Source organism: Corvus kubaryi, unplaced genomic scaffold, assembly GCF_017639235.1.
Source record: "Corvus kubaryi isolate FWS band 111438036 unplaced genomic scaffold, C.kubaryi_AGA036_p1.0 37397, whole genome shotgun sequence".
Classification (NCBI taxonomy): domain Eukaryota; kingdom Metazoa; phylum Chordata; class Aves; order Passeriformes; family Corvidae; genus Corvus; species Corvus kubaryi.
In genome coordinates this window covers 11,150,115-11,174,700 of record NW_024581136.1, presented here as the reverse complement: position 1 = coordinate 11,174,700, position 24,586 = coordinate 11,150,115, and the positions used below count along the sequence as shown (strand labels likewise).

Below are 24,586 nucleotides of genomic sequence, written 5' to 3'. Positions count from 1 at the left end.
CCAGAAGAGCAGCTGGGATATGTGGCCCCCATCTGCTGTCACCCCACAGCCCAAAGGCTGTGAGATAGGGGCTGGCACCACAGTGCCCTTGTTCCAGTCTTAGCATAGGACCCAGCAGTGCCACTGCCTTGCCCAATGTGCTGGCTTCCGATCTGTGTCTGACCACGTGTGGATCAGAGTACTTCCCTGGCTTGAGTGATAAATGAATGAAATAAAAGTCAGATGTGAAAATAGCTCAAATGTTCCCCCCTGACCCAGAGCTGTCCTGGTTAGGGCTGTCCCTTCAGAAGGCTTGAAGGTTGAGGAGCTGCTAAAAGGGACTTCTTTGTGGTGAGGTGTTGATGGCGCTTCATAATTAGCGCCTGAATCCCATGGCAGAGCCTGGGATGCTTGCGTATTTTCTGCAAAATGCGAAGCGTAACTCTTCCATTTCTCCCTATCTTAGGCTTGGCTTGTAATTGATTCTTGGCAGTATAATTTGGTCAGGAGAAGTGAAAAAACCCAAACAAAACCAGAATTCTTCTTTATCAGCAAAGCTATGGCAAAGCAGCAACCTGAACAGGAGATTGGTTACAGCAGACAGAGTGGCCTTTTGCTGGAGGGAACCAGTTCATTTGGTGAGATGTTTTAAAGAAGACAGCCGTATGTCCATGGCATGGCTGTAGTGGTGTTCATTCTTGGGCAGAGATCTGTAAAACAGGTCAGGAGTGCTGCTCTGCTCCTGGGGAGCATGGCCAGCACAGGTTTGCCACTGGGATGGTTTATTACAAGGAGGTGAGGAAGGCTCCAGGGAGAGGAGTCCACCCTGAGGTCAGGTATTAGGTACAGTGACAGCCAGCAAAAATAATCTGTATTTCCCTGGCTGCACAACATCTTGTCTATGCACTATACCCAAAATATTAATAAGGCTCAGAGGAGGAGAGAATTGCATGATTTTGCTTCCTTCTTTGCCATGTTTCTTTTTCATTCATTACCTGTCAAATAATGTGGTTGATTTTTGAGTGTGTATGCACAGCTCAGTTTAGTTTTTGTATTTTCTTTCTTCTCTCCATTTTACCAATTTCCCAATGAAAATCCCAAACCATAGCTATATTTCCACTCCAGCTTTGTTTGTGGACTGTTAACATGCCTTGTTGCAGTGTTTAATAGCTGCTGGGGTTTATTCTTAAAGTATAACCACCAAAACCCAATGATCCTAATGACTATTCAAGAGTGCTTTAAACAAGTTATCCCAATCCATCTGACAAGGATAATGGTCTTCTATTAGAAGATACTTAGCTGGAGGTTGGATGAGCTGTAATGTTTATGCATCTGCAGATCTGTAACCAGACAAACTCAGAATAACTCCTTGGATTTCAGTGGAGCTGTATTTGTTTATTACAACTGAGGCTTAGGCAGTGCTTTGGATGCAAATTGCAGCCTCTGTGAAATTAAGTGGGGTTTTGATTTAGTTTCTGGAAGTAGTAATATCAGCAGAGAAGCGAAGAGCTGGGACCCACATAGCCTGAAGTCTGTAACTTTGTGTTGCTCTCTTTCCCTTACTGTCAAGATCAGATTCCCTTGGTTGGGGCTACTAACTAAAATGCAGCTTCTCTTAAGCATCTCCTAAAGGCAGGCAAGAGAGAGTGGAAATGCAGCCTATGTGCATTATACATCTCTCTCTCCACACTTCGCAGAAAATGCCAGTGCTCGGGGTTGTTCTCTCTGACTTGTGGTTGGGCTGTTGACCTGGAGCTTGTGCTCTCAACTCCAAAAATGCAAAGGTACTATGCTGAGTTATCTGGCTGTGATGTAGAGAGAGCTGGGATCTCCTTTCTCCCAACTTACCCGTGTCTGTGCAGCAGTCAGGAGACATGGACCACTGCTCATCACCCTCACTGTGTGTGGCATAAGTGATTCACCATGCATTAATTTCTGGTCACATAAGGGGCATCAGTTTAAAGCAGGCTTGAGACATAGGTTAGTGTTAGCTATTTGAAGTCTGAAGTCTGAAAGCAACATCAAACAGGGAGCAGAAAATGTATCATGCACAGAAAAATCTCTGGGATGTGTTTCACCCTTTAAAAAATAATAGTAATAAATTCCAAACTGTTTGCATATGCTGTCTCCTCTGTGGTCAGGACACCTGTCTGCCTCTTTGCTGATACTTGATACAGGCTTACAGCGCTTGCAAAAATGTTAACGTGAATTTTTTGTCATGGCAAATATGAAAAGAATATCCAGTGTCTGTGTGGGCAGGTTCTCCGCAAATTTTTCTCTGCTTTTTGTGCTTCACTGTGGATCTGAAGCAACTGCTAAAATTCTGCTCCCCTTTCTTCACCACAAACCAGGAGGGCAAAGCTGCTGCCCTGCCAGACCTGGTTCTCCTGAGCACGACAACTGATGGTGGGGCTAATGAGTTTTAGCCTGGCTTTGTTAAAAAAGTAATATATGCAGCTGGCTAGATGTGCCTCTCCTACTTTTTAATGACTTTTAATCCTTGGCTGATCTCAGGAAAATAGGGGTGAGGATGCAATTAAGAGGAGCTGGGGGTCATCTGGTGATGCCAGGAGCATGGTAGTAGGAGACCTGGGGTAGGCTGAGGTGGACCTTTCACTAATCATCCCTAGCATTTTTTAAATTTGCTCATTTCTTCTCCAGGACTGAGATTAAAGGAAATAGAAAACATCAGAGTAAGCTCAGATATCAATAAGCTGGAAGTATTAAAGACTGCTGGTTGAAAAAAGCTTGTGGTAACTTAAAAAAGCTGTGTTTTCTCTTTGATTGGATGTCTTTTGAGGCACCCAGAAAGGAAACCAGGGCTGGAGGTGGAGGTAGGGTTTGGACTGTCCCACCCTGACTCTTTTTCCACAATGGCTGTGTGTTAAATGTGTCCCATCTCTGCTTTGGTGCTCCTTGATGCTCACATGGCAAAGCCACAGTGCTGTGGGAGTGACTCACCCTTGGCCTGAGCAGTGGCTGAGGCTTGGGAAGAAGAGGCCCTTTAAGCATGAGGGGCAGAAGGGCGTCTGGTCAGGCTTTGAAAGAGACTTTGTTACCTGCAGCCCTTACGTCAGTGCCTTTCACCAGTTCTGCAAGTGATTTAAAACAAGTAGCTTCTCTTCCAAAAAAACCTCAGCTACTCCAACACTTGCTCAGATGTAATCTGTGCTGCCAACGTGTGAAAAACCCATATATGGGTCAAAACAGGGACAGACCTACACGTGAGTTGTGTCAGAGGGGAGGGAAAAAAGCTATGTTCTGCTCTGTACAGGAGGGTAGCTGGCCTTACATGCCCTTTTGGGGCTGTTTTCTTGGCGAGGTGTTACAGCCAGCTTGATTTACTTTCCGCTTTTACGATGAGCAAAGTGTTGATTCTGACCTTTCTGTTTGCACCCACAGAAGTCCCTTGGAAGAGCCTGTCTGTACATCTGACCAGGTGCCTGACTGGGCTGCCTTGCTTCCAGGTGAGGAATGGATCAACTCCCAGGGCTTTTGCCAACTGCTGAGTTCAGGGAGAGTGGGAAGACCTTGGTACCATGTTCAGTCATTCAGCAACTGATGGGCATTTCTCCGAAGCCTGGGGTGGTGGGAGGCCAGCCTGCCCAGGAGACTTTAGGTGGTTTTACTGTTTCTGGGTCCAAGTTCGGAATGAGCAAACATGCAGGCCCTTCTGCAAATGGGAATGTTGCATGGGAACAATTGCTTGGTCCTGTGGGTCATGTTGCTTTGACCTCTTTTTTGAACAAAGCTTTCCTGCTTGTGGAACTGAAGTCGTTCCCCATCCATGACGTGGCTCTCTGCAGGCTGTAGATGCTCCCAGCTGGTGATGGAGACCTGGCTGTGCTTTTAGGTGAATCTAACTGTGTTTCATTGAACAAATAGAAATTAATGTGAGGAACAAATTAATTAATTCTTCAGAATTGCCAGTTCTGTCAAATTCACTGGAGATACTTAGCTGTGACTTAAGGATCACCATGATGAACCACCCCAAAGTATTGTAGGAGTCCCTTGCTAGATTATGTGTAGGACATAAACTGTGCTTTGTGCTCATCCCATGATATAATGGTTTGATTGCAGGAAGGGTAAGATTGCAGAACAGGACCAGTGTCAAGGCAGTGGGTCTGTCCTCAAGGCTCTCTCAGTTGTGCCACCTCAGGAGAAAGAAGGGTGCTGGAGGTGCTGCAAAGTTGTTGCAGCTGGGGGAAGAAAGCATGGTGTGCAGCCCTGCTGAGAAGTGGATAATGAAAGAACCACTACCCTGGTGGTTTTGACCAGTGGAGATTGTTTATTCACTGTGATGATACCTGACTTTAGGACCATGAGATGTCTGTGTGGCAGGGCAAAATCAGGAACAGTGAATCTTCACTCTCTTGTGTCACTGAATTTGATTGCACTTTCATTCTTCTCTTTTGATACGCAATGTACATCACTCCTTTGTTCCTTTACCCTCTTCTTGGGTCTAATTTTTGTGGTGGTTTTTTTTTTTGTGTGTGTGTAAATTACGTCTAGCGGGAGATGAGATTTCAGTATCCTATTTACTGCAAACAGTTGGGGCCATTAATAAATGTTGACAGACAAAGACAGACCAGGGATTAATAAGTAGAGGACAGGAGATTAATAGGAAGAACGTAGAATCTGGTTCAAGGCCTGATCTTCCCAGTTGCTGGGCTATGGAAGATTAATGGCAGCTCTTCTGTTAGTCTCACTCTTTCTGTGGTATCTTTCCTGGCTAAGTTTAATAAACCATCCCAGTGGGTTGCTATAAATATGAAATCTAGGAAGAAGCCCATAGTTATATTAACTAAATATGCCCTTTTGTTAACTAAATGAGACAGTATTAGTTTTGCTTTCCAGTCAGCGCTTGAGCAACAACATCAATGCGTTTGTGAGTGCTGAGGTCAGATTTTCAGGTGCTTACAGCTCCTCTCAAGACAGAAACATATCATAAAATGTATCTTGCCAAGCAAACTGTGTCTGACAAATTGGTTTTTTACTCTGTGTCCTGTGCAAGAGATTGATTTCTCTTCTCTTGACTGAGTTTTCAGCTTCATTTCTGTGAAAAATTGGGCTCTTGACCTGTTGCATCTGGTCTCTCATTAGGTTTGGTGTGAGATTAGATCATTGCAAGAAAACACTAACTTTGTAAAGAGCATTCCTGGTTAAATTTGTGGGAGAATTGTAGAACATGGGACAGCGTCACAGAAAGTTTTATTGTGATAGAAGGGTGCATGCTGTTCTGAGTATCCTCTAATAGAATGTCAGCCTCAAATGCTTTCTTTTAGGCTGGAACTGAGTCAAGCACTCCTGTAGTCTTTTGACCTCTGCCCTCGGGTATTTTCCATAGTTTCCACAAAGATGATCCCCAACCTTTGGTGCATAATATATATATATATATATATATAGGTATGTGTATGGCCATGTTGGGAAGGAAGCAGCTGTGTCCCTATAACAGTGAGCGTGATGCAGCTGGGACTAACATCACAACTTCATGCAGCAATAGCTGAATTTCTTTTCCAGGGAACAAAGCCTATGCACTGCTTTGGTGGCCCTGTAACAAAGCTTTTCCCCTCTCATCTGCTCTTGCATGCAGTGCCCTTGGCTTTTCAGAAGTTAATTGATTTGTCTATATTATGATTCTCTCTTTAATTTTATTTGTGTAAAGAAGAACACACGCTAATCTTTCTCCAGAGAAATGTTTTGCATTGCTCCTCTTTGAACATTGGCCCTGGGTCTGCTGCTTCTTAATGAGTCTTTAACTAAACGGCTACGGTTCCCACATGCTCCAGCCTTGACACACACATACTTGTACACCCACGTGCCTGCTCCCAGTTGAACTGAGCCTGCCCGCTCCCCTCGCCCACCTGCTGCTTTGGGTTTCTCGTCGGCAAGGCAGCACCTCCCTGGGAAGCCCTGCGTGTGAGAGGGGCTTTATACCTGCACAGAGAGATAGACTTGAGCTCAAATGAGCCCCCCTGTGAATTGGAAGGGCTGTAACCTCTTTACCACCCTGTCCTCCCACCCCCTGGCTTGTTTAAAGTGAGTCTCCAGGAGCGTGGATTCCTGTGGGCTGCGCTGCCCGGGGCAAGGACCCGAGTGAGCGCTGAGCACTGAGCTGAGCACCCGATGCTGAATTACTGTCTGGAATGCCACTGGCTGCCAGATCCTTGATAGCTTGTTTTTAATGAAGATTCCTCCTGTAATTCCTAGAATATCTTGCAGTGCAAAAAAAAATGAGCGGTGTGTGTATTTTGCTGTGGGCTGAATTTTTTCCTGCTCTTCACAGTTCCCTCCGTGAACAGAGAGGAGGAGGAGGAGGGGGAAGCATCTGACTGCTTTTTCTTGTTGTTGTTTTTGTTTTTCTACTTGACTTCTGTGAAATATGTGGCGATCAATCGCTCACGACTAACAAAATGTTTTTGTTTCTCCTTGCAAAAGCATATGGGAACTGCAGAAAAAGCATATGGGCGTTTTTAGGAAAACATATTGGTGAATGGACAAATTATAGTGGTGCCAATATGTTTTGGATGTCTGGCTAGACCACTACTACTACCGCACTTGCTGGCATGCAGACATATCCACAAGATTTCCAGCACATGAGTGGTGTGTAGCTGCTCCTGGGGAAAGGCAGGCTGTGCTAGATCAAGCCTCTGTTGAAACAGTGCTGTGATCCATCGTCGGGGTGCGTGACAGCCTCATCATATCCCGGGGTAGGCTCCGGGCTCGTGTTTATGGCAGTGTATCCATTCTGTCAGTAGACTGAGCCCAGAGCTCCACTTGCAGCTGGGTGCAAGCAATGATAATGGTAACCATTTTTCTTTCCAAAGCACTGGACTGCAGTTCTCCTAACACCTGAGCTTCTTGTAAACAGCTAGGCAGCCTCTGGTTTTCCTCTGCTGCTCTAGCAAGATCTTTGTGTTAGCTTGGGCTATTATTTTTTAATTTCTCCATCAAGTGGTTTGCTTTTCAGGAAATGCAGAACACTGGCAGTATTGTTTCTGGTCCCAGTACTGTTTGCCCTGATACTGGACATCCAGGGAAAGGGATACATAAGCAGGGAGGAACTTGGCAGGGAGCTATAAGGGGATTAAGTTGTCTTGGCTGGTGGGTTCTAGTGGCTCATAGCATCCCTACAGTGTGAGCTGCCCTGCTGTGGACCCCTGTCCACGAAGTCCTTGGTAGCTCCGATGGGGCAGCCCTTGCTGCCCACCCTGGTAGTGAGGGACTGCTGCTTCTGGCTGGGATGGGCACAGCCACACTGGGCTGCAGAAGGGGGTGAAAACACATGGCTAAAGACTGAGGGGATAAGCAAGATGCACACTTGGGCAGTCATTTGGAGGTTGCATTGTTTATCTTGGTTTTGAACCTGCACTCAGATATTCTGAGTGGTAATTCGGCACCTTTTAGAGCTCTTCCTCTTATTCCAGCTTGAGGATGATTTGCTGGTGAGTAATTTTGCATTATTCAAAGTAGCCACTTTCCTTATAGTTCTTTTGTTCTGAGAGACAATTCCCTATTTTATTATGCAAACAGTACATTAAGATCCTTGTGGGCCTAAGTTCCCAACAGTGCTTGAGATGACGGCAGAGAAGTAGGTTATTTCAGAAATCATGATTCTCTCCTCTAGAAGCTTTCTTGGAGTTCTGCTTTAACTGCTTTTGATACTATATGTGCTTAAAAAAAAAAGCTAAAAAAATCCAGTACTTCCTAAATGTTATAGAGCTCAAAAAATACACTGTATGCCTTGTCACAATATTTAATACAGAGTGCTATTTACAGTAATGAATCAAAATGTCAGTTTTTAAAATATGAACTGTCAGAGTGTTCCTACTTTGCAGAAAACTTTGATATGACAGTTTGTTAATCATATGACTATTACATCAAATGTGTCTAAGAGTACTTGTGCTCAACTAAGTCTTTTTTTATTCTTTTCCCCTCCCTTTTCCCTGTTAATTCTGGCAAGGTAGTTTGACTAAATGCACTCTGATTAGAGGTCAGAAGAATCCAGAGCTGAATGCTTTTGTTTATGGACAGAAGGGAGGTGTCAGTGTCTGTGTTCTTGCTGGTCATGGTCACCTACTCTTAGGTACAGCCTGGTTTGGATCATGTCTCCCTTGTGAGCGTAGTCGAGCAGTGCTGATGCTTCTGGGGTAACTGCATTTGGGGCAGCTGGGCTAAAATTGTCTCTTGAGTAATAAAAAGCTGTCTTGTACAGTAGCATTTCTAATCCCTGTAGCTTTAGCATGAAGGCACAAGTGAAATAAAGAACTCGAGGCTGCCTGTGCATCCTCGATGAGCTGAAGGGCTGGTTGTGCAGGGCAGGGCTGGTGTTGCTACTTGAGGAGGAGGCAGGGGGCTGGGGATGCAAAGGTCCTCTCCCAAAGAAAGCCTTTGAATACTCTGGACCCAGGTCAAGGAGTGGGTTTGGGCCCTGATTTCCCTTCCATTAATTTAGACCAAAATACTTAGGATTTTTTATTCTTTTGTTTGCTTATCTGCAAAATGGGAGTAATTAATTGATATTAGTTAACTCACAAGTCTCCTTAAAGCCGATTAGTCAAACAACTGCACTTCTGGCAAAGACAAGGGAGAGCTTATGTAGATAATCGTGCTTTAGAAAACAGCCTCTGGAAGGAGCAGAGGGTTCAGCATACTAATGTGAGGATTGGAGGCCAGAGAGGAGTCCCAGGTGTAGCAGAGTCGCGTACCTCTGCCCAGAATGTCTTTGTGCCACATTGCCTGAGGCTTCAGATGAATTCTTATTGCTTGTTAAAACTCTCAGTTACCATTGCGTAGGTCTTACAAGTGCAATATTTCTGAGTTGGAGTTGGCCCAGCACAGCTATGGGAATACGAGGAGTCTAAAAAGGCAAAAGCTGTGTGTCAGCAGTCTAGAAAAGAGGAGTGTGGGCAGTGCAAGATGGTAAATCTTAGAATCAAAAAGTCTTAGAAAGGTTTAGGGTGGAAGGGAACTTTGAAGACCCTTTAGTTTGAATTCCCCTGCCATGGGCAGGGACACCTTCCACTAGATCAAGTTGTTCCAAGCCCAGTCCAACCTGGTTTTGAACACTCCCAGTAATGGTGCATCCACAGTTTCTCTGGGCAACTCATTCTGGTGTCTTATCATAAAAAATTTATTTCTAAGACCAAATCAGATGGTCTTGATTGTGGGTGTTTCTGGAGGCCTGATTAACTTGGAATTTCATCTGGGCTTGTCTATTAAATAACAACCTCAACACTTTCACTAATGCTACTGAAGACATGATAAGAACTTGTTTTTCAGGGGTGTGGTCACATATTTAAGGGCACTTTTGAGCAGCACATCAGCCAGCTCTGGTGTGTGGAAGGCCCAGGTAAAGGCGTTGCACACATCTGAAGTCATGCTGAGGCCCACTGGGTCTCACTGCTGGAAGGAGATCTGGGAAGATGAGGGCAGTGCTTAGCATTTGTCACATTAATATCCTGCTGATAGAGGAGGCGAGGAAAAAACAGGGAAAGAAAGCAGGGGAAGGAGGTGCTGGTGAGCGAGTCGACGACAGCAGGAGAGACTTTGCTGGTGGTGGTGCCTGGTGTGGACCACCAGGAAGCCTGAGAGAAGCTGTCGTGTGAACCGGTCCCAAAAGGGCTCTTACACAAACACTGGGGTGCAGAGGGCCTGCCAGCAGCAAGGGCTGCTGGTGAGGTGTGTGTGAAGGCATCACTTTTCAAACCATGTCTTTGTCACCTCCATTGGGCCAGTGCTGCTGCGTTTCTCATCCCACAGAGGAACATTGATTATTACTCAATTTTCATTTTAGACAAACCACGTTGTTAGTGCGATGATTTTTCTTTTATTATCGTTAGTGCAATGGATGGAAAAGGAGCTCTAACAGATGTATGATTAGCAGGGCATGAAATTAAAAATGTTTGTGTACAAGGAAAAGGTTGTTTACTACCAAATTCCTCATTTGAAAATGAAGTGATACTAAGATTGGCCGTGCGATTCTGCAGCAGGCCTTCACTCCCTTTCCATCCTTCCCCAGCAGTGTTGGCTGAAAAGTAACAATATTTTTACTGTTACTTCTGTTAAAAAATAACACAACTGAAAAGTCAGTACCTGCCTTTGGAGGCAGATTATTTAAAGAGGTTGTTCTCCTGCTCTGGCACTGATGGAGTCGATTCAAGAAAATATTTTGACTGATGTTTAAGCCCCACTGATTAGACTGAATTGAATATTTTATATTGAAATTGATTTGGGTGGAAAATAAGGTTCTGATTGAATAATTCTGAGTGTGGGCGTGTACCTGGGTGAATAGTACTTGTTGCCAAAATGTTGAAAAATTCATATTTGGAGTTGCTGCTGCTGCTGCAGCATATGCAAAGTGGGGTGAAGGTTGGTATGTGGTACTCAGTTCTTTCCCCCTCTTTGTGGGTCAGTCTTGTAGTGGTTTTGCACAGGAATGGTTTCAGGTAGAAAGCCATCAGCTCTTAGATTTTTGTTGTAGAAGTGTGAGGGTTTATCCCCACATAAAATTTCTGTCCTTTTTAATTTTTTTCCCCCTGTGATAATTAAATTTTTAGCTTGAGAAAAATGATTTTTTTTCTTAGGAGCTTTGCCTGTGATGCGCAATTCTCGAGTACAGCTGATCTTCCTTGATTTTTTTTAAGTATCATAGAATCATAGAATATGCTGAGTTGGAAGGGTGGATCAGGATCATTGGGCCTAAGTCCTGGCCCTGCACAGGACACCCCAAGAATCACATCATGTGCCTGAGAGTGAATTTTGAAAGAGTTAGGTTAAAAAGTGTGCATCAGAAACACTTCATTTGTGTTATGCTGTTGAGATGAGCCTGGTCCTACCTAGGACTGAACATTTCCCAGGTACTTTGAATTTCTCACCTATCTCATCCTTTGTGCTCTAAAATCTTTGTGGCCAAGTTCAAGGCTGATGCTGGTTGAAGCCTGTTGGGCTGCTCCTGTGTAACCTTTCACCTGGATGAGTGTGTGCAGGACCCAGACCCGAGGCATCATTGTGATGGATTCTGCCCACTGAGCCTGGATGGCATTGAGGACAAAATAGGAAGAGGTCTAAGAGATTGTTCCTGCTCTCTGGGAACAATTGAGACAGAAAATTGCTTCCAGGATTTCTTCACTTTTCCACAGAGAATAATCAGCCTGTGTAATTCTCTGCCACAGGAAATACTGCCTGAATCTGTTACTCAAAGACAGTGAACAAAGTTCAGATAGCAGCCTGAATACCGAAGGTGCTGCAGAGGAGGGACTGTCCTTAACTCAGGGGGTTTTTTGGCGTAGTGTCATTTTTTTCTGTATATGTCATGGGATGTCACAATGGTGCAACTAATACGACAGATAATTGAATACTGGCTTAGATAGCCAGCGTGTTCTGGTGCACAGTTAGACTTTGGTGCCCTAAACAAGAAGACAAATTTGTATGCTGAGGTTGTAAATGGAGTTTTGCTTAGCCTGGTGCTCAGGTTCTACACCAGAGATTGTGGGGGAGCCTGGAGCAATTCCAGTGAGGTGATGGGTGTCTGGTAATTGCAGTCCTGCTCTTGGCTCATTTTAATCTTTCCTTCGTAAACGTGAGCAAATCACTTCTTCTGCACCTTTATTTGTTAATGTGGAGGATGGGGCAGCACTTGGGCTACTTGCTGGGTTTCATGTTATGTTTCTAATAAGGCCTTTCAACCATGTGTTTTATTCCAACTTTTAAGGGAAATTATTTAAATTTTTTGAGTGAGAGTAGTTGTGGCCAAATCACTGTGTGAGCATTATACCTGCTGGGCTCTGAAATTTGATTCCTAAATTTCCATTAGCGGGTCATACTGGGCCAAAGGATCTTGAACTGCTAGAATAGAAAGGAGTAAAACAGAATGGAGTTGGTGTTTGGTTATGGGCTTTGGATGTCATTGTTCCTGACTGTTCATCTGGCTAATGTTTGCTTTTGTGTAGTATTTGTCTGTGTCTGCGCTTCTGTGCACATGGGGAAAAGGAAGACAAATATCACTGGGGTGGATTAGCATTAAAAAATAGTTAACTGATCAAAGCCATAAAGCTTGTCCAAGTGAATTCTTCAGAGAAATAGTTTTGAATTTCCCAAGCAGCCGCAGGCCATAAAAGCGAAGCGCTATCGTTCAGAGATGCAAAAAATCCCCTTCTGTTGAAGTGTTGGACCTATTTGTTCCCTTTTAGGAGGGGATTCAAAATGTTTTCTTAATTTTCTTCTGAACAGCTCGCTGCTATCCATCATGAGCCTTTGCCAGCTCTGCTCCCCCTCAGTTTTAACCCTCCACTGAGATTGCTATATCTGTACTTAGAATTTGGGACGCTTTTGGCTCTGTGCCCTTTGTGGTGGGACAGCTCTTACAGGGCACACCTTGTCTGCGAGCTCAAAATGTTGTAAAGGAGGGGCTAAATGTTGTTCCCAGTGCCTTGGTGGAGGTGACAGGGAAGGTGGGATGCAGATGGAGAGTGATGCCTGGGAAGGTTTTCCACACTTCTGAAAGGATGTTAGGGGAACCCTGTTCCTGATGCCACATTCTGTCTTGTTACTGGTGCTGTCCCAGCAGGAGCACCAGCCCCACCGGGTCTGCAAAGCATGTGGGACAAAGCAGGAGGGAATTTCATTTCTCTCACATGGACGAAAGAAAGCACTTTGTTTGACTGCTCTAAGTTATTGAAGGCTCATACTGAAGGTTAAGCAACCAGCCTCTGGGAATTGGACACATAAATTGGCTTTATGCTTATGGATGTCTCTTTCACAGTGTTTTGCTTTGTCGCTTCTCCTTAAGATGTACAAAAGAATGAAGTGCTGGTGTATGGTCCATACACAGGGTGTTTGGATGGCACAGTCATTAATAGGAATGAAAATTACACCGTGGTGGCTCAGAGCTTGCCAAGAAAAAAAGAAAGGAAAAACTCTCAGAAGACATAAAGTGCTTTGTAGCTGGAAGTGCTTGTTGCCCTGCAAGGACTCAGCTGTCCTTTTCAGTCCCAGTCTTCTATTATTGAAAATATTTTGCTGCCTAATACCTACTGGCTTTTTAATACTGCTTAATTGTATGCACACCCCCCCAAAAGAAAGCCACACATTTTTCTGCTCTTGTTCAGCTTTAGGGCCCCCAGGGAGGGTGTTAATGGCTGTGTCCCGGTTGCCTTTCAGGCAGAGAATTCCACTTTTACTTTTCTTCTGAAACTTGGAGTTTCATTCTCCAGATAACCAAATTTTAATATAAACACATTTAAAATGCATGTGTGTGTATACATATATATGTATATATATAAAAATTATCTTTTTTTAATGCTGAGTCCTAAGTATATTCTGGCAGAAACTGAGGTCATCTTTGTAACAGGTGGGCAGTGCATGGAGAGAAAAGCTGTGTCTGAGGGACAGGACTGCAGCTTTTGGAAAGGGATTAGATGTTTGCATAAGCGTGGGCATGGAATTCATGTGTGCCATGTATACACATCCTTGGTTTCTGTGGTAGAGCAGAGGTGATTTGCCCACATAGCAGGGCCATTTGCTAGGGTGAAGTCATCAGTGTTCAGTTCCTGAAGCAATAGAGGTGCATCCATATACAGGATAGTGCAAAGTAAAAGGGAAGCTCATCCCTCTCCTCCAAGATTGTACTTTGGCCTCTTGTACAGGCCACATCTTACCCTCAGATGGGAGCAGTGCTCAGCTATTGATGATATGAGGAGAAATTGAATCTGAAGCCCGGGGCCCTTCTGCACAGGGAAACCATTGCAAAACAAAGCCAGGGTGTGAATTTAAAGTGCAATAGCTGTTCTGAGCGTACTTCTCATGTGGGCAGTCTTATTCTGCTCTGAGAGGGCCTTTGTGCAGTTCTGCTTCATCCAGTGCCAAAGGCACTCTCAGTGCAGAAAGAAGAATGCCCACACAGGGAGCGGATAGCTTTTCCAGGCTATTTCACCATGCTGAAGAGTCCCAGGAGATGCCATGTTTCCATGTCCCCATGAATGTTGCAGGAGCTTACCCTTCGTTCAGCTCACTCTCCACTCAAGCTTTCACAGAAGAGCTTTGTGGTGGGTGTGTGGCAGAGTTGTGTTTTCTGGACCCTGCCAGGTGCAGTGTGCATCACTCATTTGCCTGAAGCTTTGGGGCTGATCTTGGGGATCCCTGAGGATTTTGGTCTTGTCTGGGCGTTCCTGGTGTTGCAGTTCGGCATTTTCCATCAGGGCCATTGCCTCTTGTGGTGTGTCCAGGCTGCTGGAAAGATGTCCTGTGAGAATGTTCATGTGTTGTTCCTTTTCCTGTGAAATTGCCAAGCAAACCTGTGCACTGGGTATGATCGTTATCTGAACGCTGTTGAACAGGGAAAAAAACCCCATCTGTTCTACAAAGAGGCAGTGTAAAGAGCAGGCTTTGTGACTAAATAAATTCACATCTGTTTAGCAGAACCATCAAATGGCGAGCAGAGGGGCCTAATGTGAATCACATGTTGAAACCACAAGTATGAGTGAGATGAGCTGCAAAAGAGAGAGCCTGGAAGTGTTGATCCATGTGAGCAACTGTTGGTTTCTCTCCTTATTCTTTCCCTCTACCAGTTTCCTGAGCTAATGATGGGGAATCAAAAATTCAGGGATGTGCATGTGTCCATGCATAGTTATGTGTGTAAGTTTGTATTCATTGCATGATTAATTAACCTTCCTACTTTATTTTGAGCCATTAGATCATAACTTCAATTGGAAGGGCTCTGGATGGTGTGGGAGCTGCAGAGGAGGGACAGTGGGGCTGACATGAAGAGAGCAGGTGAAGCTGTTCCCTAGCGGAGGTGCTTCACATAAAATGGCCGTGGGGTAGCTTGTTTTAAAAAGGGACTTGGCTTGGAAGTGATTCCTTGGGATGATATCTCCAGCAGTGTCATCTCAAGGAACTGATGGAGCAATCTAGAAGCTTTAGAGCATAGGTTATGCTTTCATGTGCCCAATCTAATTTCAAAATAGGTATCTGTGTACCAGTCGTAACAGATGGCATCTTTCCATGGATCAATGAAATTTGTTGCTTAGGTTTTCCCCTTAGTGTTTTAAGCCCTGCAGAAACAACGGGCAGCTCAAGTTTCTGTATTGGTTGCATTTGCAGTTGATTTTTCTTCTGTGCCAAGAACATATCAATATAATTTCAAAACACTATTTTTTGTGACTTGAGGCAGCAGTTTCTAACTTAAAAACAAGAAAGCTTTGGGGAGGTACACACAACTCGGGTTCCTCAGTGAAGGTTATTTGACTGATCTCCATAGCCCATTAGAGTGTCCATGCAGAGGAGCAAGCATCTTCTCTCCCACAGGATCTCATGAAAAGAAACATGCAGTGATTTTAGTCTCAAATGTGGTTTCTTGATGCTGCCTTGCCTTTTGTCCTAGATACTTTGCAGCAAATGAGGCCAAACTTGCAGAAACAAAGAGTGGTGGAAGATAGGCTGTTAGACCTGATTTGCACAGATCCTGCTCTCCAGCAGCTCAAATCCTGCTCTCTGTAGCTGACAGAGAGCTGTGTGCAGCTCACCTGGGATGTGAGCTCTGCAGGAGCCGCTGGAGGTAATGAAGCACTTAAGGGCTGATGTGTTGAAGGTCCCCAAGGAATGATTAAGGTGTTGGCAGCTGTGTTACTTTGAAATATGTGCATTACACAGCAGAGGCATGCTGAAATGCCTTTCAGATGCTTGGTTGTGTGTGGGAACATGCTTTGCCTCAGACCTGTGAGATAGTGGTAGCAACTATTGAAGGGCATTTGATAAATGGAGCTGTGTGTGCACTTACCAGCTGCAGGACCCAGCTGCCTGCCATAGCGCAGCTCAAAAACAAGTGGTTGCCAGCAGTGGATAAAATGCAGCAGCATATAAATATCTCTGGATATATTAAAAGTTTGGTTCTTCCTTCCCTCTAAAAGTACCCTCTGCTCATGATTCATTTCTTCTCTTCCATCACCCCCTGCCAGTCTTTTCTGAGAAAGTGCAGTGAAGGTAAAAGAGCATTGGAATGTTTTCCTGGAGACTGTCAGATTTGAGCTGTTTCACATCTAGGGAACTGATGTGGCCAGTCTAGTATGAAAACACTTTTGTCACAACAGAACTTCCTACTGATTTCTGGAAAGGGGAACAAATGATTAATTTGGGTGGTCAAAAACAGAAGACAGCAATGTGATAGTGGTGGAGCAACTGGAGTCAGCTTTTTAATAGGATGAACTTGTTTAGCAAACTTGCAAGGCCAGTGTGGGTGCCTGGCTGGGTTAACTTCACTGCTGGTACTGTGGTTTGCACCAGCTGGGGAATTATCTCCCAGAGCTTTGTGTATCACTGTTCTTGAATGAACGGACACTGAGTTAAAAGGGAAGAGCAGCAGTTTCTTGGGCTGGTGCTTGGTGCTTTTATGAGTTTCAAAGTAGAATTGAAAATCAAATTTCAAGCACTTGTCTTCTGTCACAAGTTTCTATTCAGAGCAGAACTAATGCCCTATGTGGATACTAAACCAGAGCTTTATCTTCATGACTCCAGAGGGTCATGATCAGCTTTGCCTTTGCTTTTCATATTCTTCTTCATCTGTTTTCCTGTGCTTCCAGGAACCCCCCCCCTCTTTGAACAGGTGTCTTCTTAATGAGCTGTATGTCATGTTTATTGCAAATAGCATAGGGGTAGCTAACACCACCTTGTGACCTCCCCTCCTATCCATGTAGCTGAGGCATTGTGGAGCTCCTCCAGCTTAGTCACCATCTCAAAATGTGCCTTTTATTATTCTTTATTTCTTGACAAAATGGCATGGAGCAGACACTGAACACCCAGTTAAATATGAGTCCAGTGTGTGCTGTGATTGTCAATAAAGCAAGCTGGATATGGGGCTGCTTCAGGAGATGCCTGGACTGTAGACTGAGATGTTACTGCTCATCTTTCCTCCTTAGTGCTGAGGCTGTTGTCCAGTCTTGAGTCCACCAGCTGAAATGGGACATTGAAAAGGTGGAGGGAGTCCAGAGGAGGGTCAGTCAGGGGCTGAGAGCCCATGGCCTACAAGATGAGGCTGAGACAGCTTTGGCTTCTGTCTCTGATGGAAAGGAGGCAAAGGAGTGATCCAGTGGCAGCTTGTGACTACTGCCAGGGGCCTTCTGAACATGTCAGAGCCAAATGCTTCTGTCCAGATGGCAAAACAAAGTGTTGTGAACATGCATAATGGATGGGAGATTCAGCTGGAGAGTTGGAAAAGTATTTTCATTGGGAAAGTAGTGTAAGACTGGTGCAAGTCACCAGGTAGCAAGGGATTCTTCATTTTGGAGGTTTTCCAGGACAAAGCCACAGCAAGCCTTACCTAGCATTGGTGGTAGTTCAGTCTCCTGCTAAAATCAGGACTTGGTAGCCTGCAGAGATCCTCTGTCTTTCCTGACAGTACTGCAGGTTTTCAGCTTTTTTAAGGAGGATGCAATTTAAATCGTTATTTTTGCTTTGTGTTGCAAAAGGGAGACAAGAAGACATTGGGGTGCTCATGTGTTGATGATATCAAGTCATCTGTTGTCGTGAAACTCAGAGAAAAGTAGTCTTTTTCCTGACTGTTTATTCAAAGGAGTTTATGTACTTCCTTTCTTACAGTTTTCATACACTCAAATATCTTGCTTCCGTTAGCAATCTCTCTGCAGCATCAATTTCCAGTCATCTGGTAGCAATTACTCTTCTGGGTTTTAAGGTAAAGGATTTTCCATAGGAAAAAGACTATTTCCCCTGATTATTTGCAAAGTGCTATGGGCTGAGCTACCAAAACCAAGACACAGGTTGGTGCAGTACTCAGGAAGGAAAAGTCATCCAGGGATTTGTCATACTTGAAGCTGTGACTTCCAGAATGGCTTGGGATCTGAGGGAGGAAAAGTGGATCAGATGGGAGGAAGAGAATGAGGAACTAAAGATTTTGGTCCTGGACACAGTTCCTGCCCATTAATTGATTTAATTGCTTGATTTTTAGGGGCTACAGGATCAAAGTCTGGATTCTACTGCCAGCTCCATGAGGTGTCAAAAGAAGGTTATAGTGGTCATAGACCCCCACACGCTTCCTTCCTGAATGGGGCCTGTGCTGTGCCTGTGTTCTGGGCTGCAGCTCCTTTTCCATTCACAGAAATCCTCTTGATGGCTTGGGGTTCGATAGCCAGTAGCAGATATATTTTCTTCAAGGGAGGGCAGCATCCGACTCTCCTGCAACCACAGCTGTTTTAGAAGAGGAGTGAAGTGCAGGGAACCCCATTGTAAATACAAAACCCACCTACACCCATGCCAGCTTTGCTGGGGAGGACCTCAAGCTCAGCACTGTTTCCTTATTCACTCCATCAGCTTCCCACTGAGCTCAGATCCCTGCTGTTTCTCCCCAGGCCGAGCCACACACACAGCGCTCTGCAAAGCTAATACAATTACCTGTGTGTCAATATGCTGCCACAGTCCCATTTGGTCCCACTGGGGTCTTGTTGATATCTCACAGCTGAGCTGAATGTTAGTTCTGCACAGTTCCTCCTCATTTACTGCCTGCATCAGCATCCAAAATACCTGAGTTTGTTCCAACAGCCTTAACCTTGCCATGTCTTGTTGTCCTGTTTTCTTTTTGCTTAAGTGAGACTCTTGATATGCCTGATTTCAGTACATCTCCATCAGTTGAGAAGTCCAGTCCCTTAATAATTTTATTTGATGGATAAGCTCTGTGTTGCTTGGCAGTCCCTTGCTGAAGCAGGAAGCCAAGTACTGAGCTGTGCTATAGGCAAGACATAGAATATGGGCACAGAAGGAATAAAGGCAGCTTTTTTTGGCAGAGAGGTCTTGAAAATAAATTGTGTGCAGGAAAACAGTATTTGTGTAAGGGAGCTCATGACCTGAGACTCCCGAAATAACCTTCCTGCATCATTCCTGGTTTTGCTGTCTGTATTAATATGTGTCCTCTCTTATTTTATATAGAAATTTCTGAAACATCCCTCTCAAACTTTTCTTTGTGGTGCAGCAACATCCTCACAAACTTTTAGGTCAAGTTATCAGGGAAAGAGGCTATAACAATTGGAAGAAATTTGGCTGGCTCAGGGCTACCTCCTGGCTCAGGTCCTTAGGTTCAGGCATAAACTATATTTGAGTAAGCCTGCAGGTCTACCTCCTCTATTGCAATTGCCTTGGGGTTTGTTGTGGCCACAAGTAGCTGAGGCCTTGGATTGATGTTTTATCCAATATGATTATGTTTGGAGTAGCTGAGGATTGTCTCATGCCACACAAGCCAAGAATCAGCTTGCTCTCTGGTGAAATTGCAATGCAGTCATTAGAGTTGTATTAGATTAGATAGATCTATCTATCTCCAGGGAGCCAGTACCATCTCTTTGTTTCAGTTCACATGGACAAGTCAAGTTCAATTTATTGGGATTTTAAAGCCTAGTTTGTCATCTGACACCAGGATGTGACATGGCTGTAAAAGGGAGATCTCATTCATCAGCTTTTATGCATGTGTTTTGCAGCAGCAGCCAAATTCAAATAGCCAGCATCTAATCCCAAAACTCCTAATGCAATTATATTGGGAAAAAAAAGAAGTTTTATGTTTAGTTTGCCCTTCTATCTTTTTCACTACTGAAGCTGATAGAAGTAAAATGAGCTAAGAGTGAAACCTAAGGGTGGGTTCTTGGTTGATACCAAAATTGTCCCGGAAGCAGGGTTTTGAAGTAAGAATGATTGTGACATTGGGTTGGTATCTGATGAACTATTTTCATGATGACATTAACTTTTGTCAGGCAGCTTTGTACCAGAGAGACTTTTCTTTACCGTCACATCTTTGCAGTCTCCGCTACAGACTTGCTGTCTTCCTTCTGTGTCTCAGTAATACTGTAGAACTTGTAGTGACTTAAATGTGTACAACGAAAGTCGCATCCCAAACTGGTATGGATCTTCTGAAAAATAAATGAACTGTGGATGCAGCTAGGAAAAAAAGTTATTTTCCAAGTATTGGTTATTTACTTAAAAGAATGGGCACAAGCTCTGTTCATTTGCAAACCACTGCAACTAGAGAATAAGGAATATAATGCTGCATTGCCAGTAGGTGATATTGCTGGCATATCTTAAGTGGAATACAATATATTGCTGCAAACTGGGAGGAGCTGTTGAGTCCCTCGAAGGCAAGGAGGTCCTGCACAGAGACCTTGATAAATTAGAGGACTGGGCTGTCACCAGCCATACGAAGTTCAACAAGAAAAAATGCTGGATTCTGCACCTGGAATGGGGCAATCCTGGATGTACAGACAGACTGGGGAATGAGAGGCTGGAGAGCAGTGCTGTGGAAAGGGACCTGAGGGTCCTGCTTGATGGCAAGTTGAATGTGAGTCAGCAGTGCCCTGGCAGCCAGGAGGAACAATCCTGTCCTGGGGTGCCTCAGCCACAGCATCGCCAGCTGGACAAGGGAGGGATTGTCCCCTCTGCTCTGCACTGGGGTGGCCTCACCTTGAATATTGTGGACAGTTTTGGGCACCGCAGTGTAAGAAAGACATGAAACTATTAGAGAGCATCCAAAGGAGGGCAATGAATGGTGAAGGACCTTGAGGGGAAGCTGAATGAGGAGCAGCTGAGGGCACAGGGTCTGTTCAGCCTGGAGAAGACTGAGGGGAGGCCTCAGTTACAGCTTCCTCATGAGGAGAAGAGGAGGGGCAGGCACTGCTCCCTTCTCTGTGGTGACCCCACAGTGACAGGACCCCAGGCAATGGGCTGAAGTTGTGTCAGGGGAGGTTTACGTTGGTTATTAGGAAAGGGTTCTTCCCCCAGAGGGTGGTTGGGCACTGGAACAGGCTCCTCAGGAAAGTAGTCACAGCCCCAAGACTAGCAGAGCTCAAAAAGAGTTTAGACAATGCTCTCAGGCACTTGGTGTGGCTCTTGGGGATGGTGCTGTGCAGCACCAGGAGCTGGACTCGATGATCCCTGCGGGTGCTTCCCAACTCAGCAGATTTGTGATTCCGTGAAACCCTTCTGAGTGCAGATGAAGTCAGAGCTGGCAGTATGGGGTTTTTGAGTCACAGAATAATTGATTTTGATTCCTCAAGGGATCTCTGGAGGTCATCTGGGCCAACCCCTTACTCAAACCAGGGTGCACTTTGAATTTAAGTCAGGTCTTCTAGAGGATCCCATGGAAGTTTGATTGAAGCTGTTAAAGCCAGAATGAAATATTACCAGACTATATTCTTCGAGGAATAATTCATCAGTGCTCTAACTAGGTTTCTTTCTCCTTTAATTCCTCTGATTACATTAGTGATGTCCCACAGCAGGAAATAGGTGAATGCTCTCAGTCCTGTTTAACTGAAGAAGTGACTTTGATTTCATTTACTTATTTATTTTACTTTGAGGGAATTGGGATGAAGATACAAAACCTTGCCTTATCCAGGCAATCAAAATAAACTATGAATCTGAGAGGAAGAGGCAGAGTTAAACTTGCTCCAGCTGATAACTGCTGTGAAAGACTACAGCAAAGCATTAGGAAGTGTCCATAAACTATGTAGAATGGGTGCAGGCAAAGAAGCCTGATCCTGCGGAGATGTTTTGCTGCAAGGACTCGGAGTCCACGTGCATCAAGTTTGCTTAGGGTCAGGAAGGCAGTCACTGGAGGGGGATAGTGTTTTCCATTCCTCTTCATCACTTCTCAGTGTCTCTTGGTGGCTCAGTTGACTCTTCTTAGGGCTTCACTGCTCACTGGTGGTAGAGGCCACATCAGCACCATGCACAGGATTCCCAGTGCTCGGAGTTGTTCCTGAAGCTTCGTGATGAAGGTCCGGAGTCAATTTGCTGCTTGGGGGGGGGGGGAGGGGTTGAGGGAGGAGCTTTATTGGACTGGCTAATATTGCAGGAGTTAAATTCGGAGAGATGTTGTGCAGATCAGCAATGATTAAGGGAGTTCCAAAGGGCTCCCAATTCCCCAAATCACATAATTTGCCATATGATGTAAAATTGATGAGAATAAGTAGTACCATATGGGAAGGGCATCCCAGGAGAGCTGCTACTGAGTTTATAAGTACCTATGGCACTTACTGTGTTTGGTTAAAGACCTTTAATGAGACTCGAATTTTGACATTATACCCTCTTTTGAAGGCCACAAGAAGTAGGAGAGCTTCATGGCTAGAGATCATGCGCCATAAATGAAGATATAAATTCATTTAACCTTCAGAGGGGAACAGTGCCAAGAAAAACAAGCGGCTTTGGGAGTTCGTAAAGAGCAAATCTCTCTGGTCAGCCTCAGTCACTGCATTTGACTAATTAGAGGACTGGAGGTGATGAGGACAAAGCAAAGAACTGTATTTTAGCAGGGCATTTGAGGTTTGCAATTTGGGGAATTTCAGGCAGAAAAATGAAGACAAATCGGCTTAGAGGAGAGACATCCAGAGATGTAGGTTACACTTCTATCAGAAGGGGACAATGGGTGGCATGATTTTTGCAGGGCGAAGGGTGTCCCCTTGGTTTAGTTCTACAGCTGATTTTAAAATTCATTTTGAAGGTGATGAAGTGATGTAAAGTCAAAAGTTTTCTCTTTGAGTTCTTTTACATGGATGGAAGAGAAGGGAGAGTGGGGAGGATGCAGTCTGCCTTTCTACACTTTGAGACGAACTTGAGTTATCAAGGGAAGGTGATGCTTTTATTGTGTTTCAGAGAAAAGCCCCAACACAGCTTTCAGTCACATCTACTGTCAACAAACAAGGTCCTAATTCCCCATATCTGGTCAATCTTTTGGCCTTAGGAGTGATGGTTCACTGTGCATGGGTGATACTAAGAACATCATAGACCTACACGAAGCCAGTGAATTTAGGAAGGCGTGGGATGGAAGACAGAGCAGACAGTCTGGAAGCACAGACGGTTGTTGCTCATTTTTTGTTAAATACTGTTGCTACCCACTACAAAGCATTAGCTTAATTAACTCAGGGACAAAATCTTCTGTCTTGGCGAAGTCCATCAACATCCAGGGAGTATTTGGTCCATGTTACAAATATGAAAATGAAATGAAGATTTATTTGGGTACAGTCTAATCACAGAAAAGCCAGCATGTCTCAGAGATGAATGTACTAACAATTTCAAAAGTAGACAAATTGGTACTCTACCCTTCCACTGCTTATCAGATGTAAAGATAAATTGACTTGGAACCCTCAGTGTTTTACCTTTGCTTCTCAAAGGTGAATGGCATCCTGTAATTAAAAGCAAAAACAAGCTCTTATGCCCACACATTTGAAAAAAGAAAAAGGCAATGAAAAAATTTTGTCAGGCTGTTATTACTGCATGGTATTATCTGCTATTGATATTCCTGGTCTGACATTTTTAGATAATGCGGTCTCAGCTTGGGATTCGTGGATTGCAGTTCCTCTGCTGTGGTGTATTCTTTCATGGTTAGAATTTTCTGAACTTACAGCATTAAGATCGTCCTAATGATAGAACCAGAGCACACTGTTTGCCTTATTTATGCAGTGTGATTTCACTCTTTGCTCTTAATGCTATTTATCATGGTTAGTCTGGTCTTATCCTCTGCCTCCAAAAGTGGGTGATGACTAATGCTTCCAAGGAAGGAAGGATAACAGAATCTCAGGCATCCACAGCTGATTTCAGTCAGGTTTTTGTTTTTGATATTAGTAATCATTTTACCTCTTCTATTTTAAGTTACTATTCTTAAAAATGGCCTTACACTGTCAGCTACCATTTCAGAAGAGGTAGCTGGAAAATTGAAGACAGTTCAGAGTAAACATGCATGAAAGAATCAAGAGAAAGCTGTCCTTTACAGGGAGCTTAATTGATACTTAATTTAAATGTTTTCGTTCGATTTAAGTAATGATCTGGCTGCATTCTGAAAGGATCTGCATAAGGAAGAGAGGCAAGTCTGTAATGCAGATGACAGGAGCAAAACAAAATGCAATGGTTGGAGGTGGAGCTAGCTAAATTTTAAGCCAGACATAAAGGAGAAGATGTAATTATGGTGCTTAATTGCTTGTCCACACAATTTACCTTATGCTGTGTTGGGTTCTCCAACACTTGCATTGTTTCAGCTGAGGCTACATGTGCTTTATAACAGATATTCTTCAGCTCAGGAAAAGCTTTGTGGAGCAGTAGTTGGTGATGGTTCAGATGGTCAATGAGAGGCTTTCAAAGCAGTGGCATAAAGAAGATTTAAGGGTTTTTTTGGTGGGGGATGAGGCAGTGAATTTGGGAAGGGGGTAATGCCAGAGTGGTCAGTGAGTAAGGAGTCACAGGAAAAGCTTTTGTAGCAGTCAGACCAGGAACGGAGCTGTGAATTACAGCTGGCCAAGGATGGCTGTGGGAGCGTGGCAGGTGATGGCACCACAATGACTCACAGGCAGTGACATATGTAAGAGTAAGTTTAGAGTAAGAGAATTAGTTATAGGCCCAAGTTCTCCTGTGCTGTTTTGATTACTTGTCCACATCACAAAATGTTCTGCTCCAAAGAAGCTTCTGATGGAAAACCAGGCAGTATTGCAGTGAATGGAGAGGGCACTGATGGCTTTGTCTGAATTAGCCAGGGTGTTCCACCGTGGAGAAGGCTGCTGAGAGGCGGGGGCTGTGCCTGTCTGCAGACCACTGTCCCTTACGTTCTTCCTTGTGTTTGGCCTTCTACCAGCTG

The 24,586-nt window shown here is 44.3% G+C and overlaps 1 protein-coding gene across 7 annotated transcripts in view; it reads left to right on the top strand.

Annotated features, from left to right (window-relative positions):
- The window catches only part of LOC121671299 (LIM domain containing preferred translocation partner in lipoma), a 333,806-nt gene that overhangs the window by 89,441 nt on the left and 219,779 nt on the right, over positions 1–24,586 (top strand). For 6 of the 7 annotated variants that reach the window (XM_042042721.1, XM_042042717.1, XM_042042719.1 and 3 more), the window contains one exon: positions 3,382–3,446. The exons of the other annotated variant lie outside the window; for it this stretch is intronic. The gene's annotated coding sequence lies outside the window, so the exon portion shown is untranslated. The remainder of the gene's footprint in view (positions 1–3,381; positions 3,447–24,586) is intronic. 7 annotated transcript variants of the gene reach the window in all.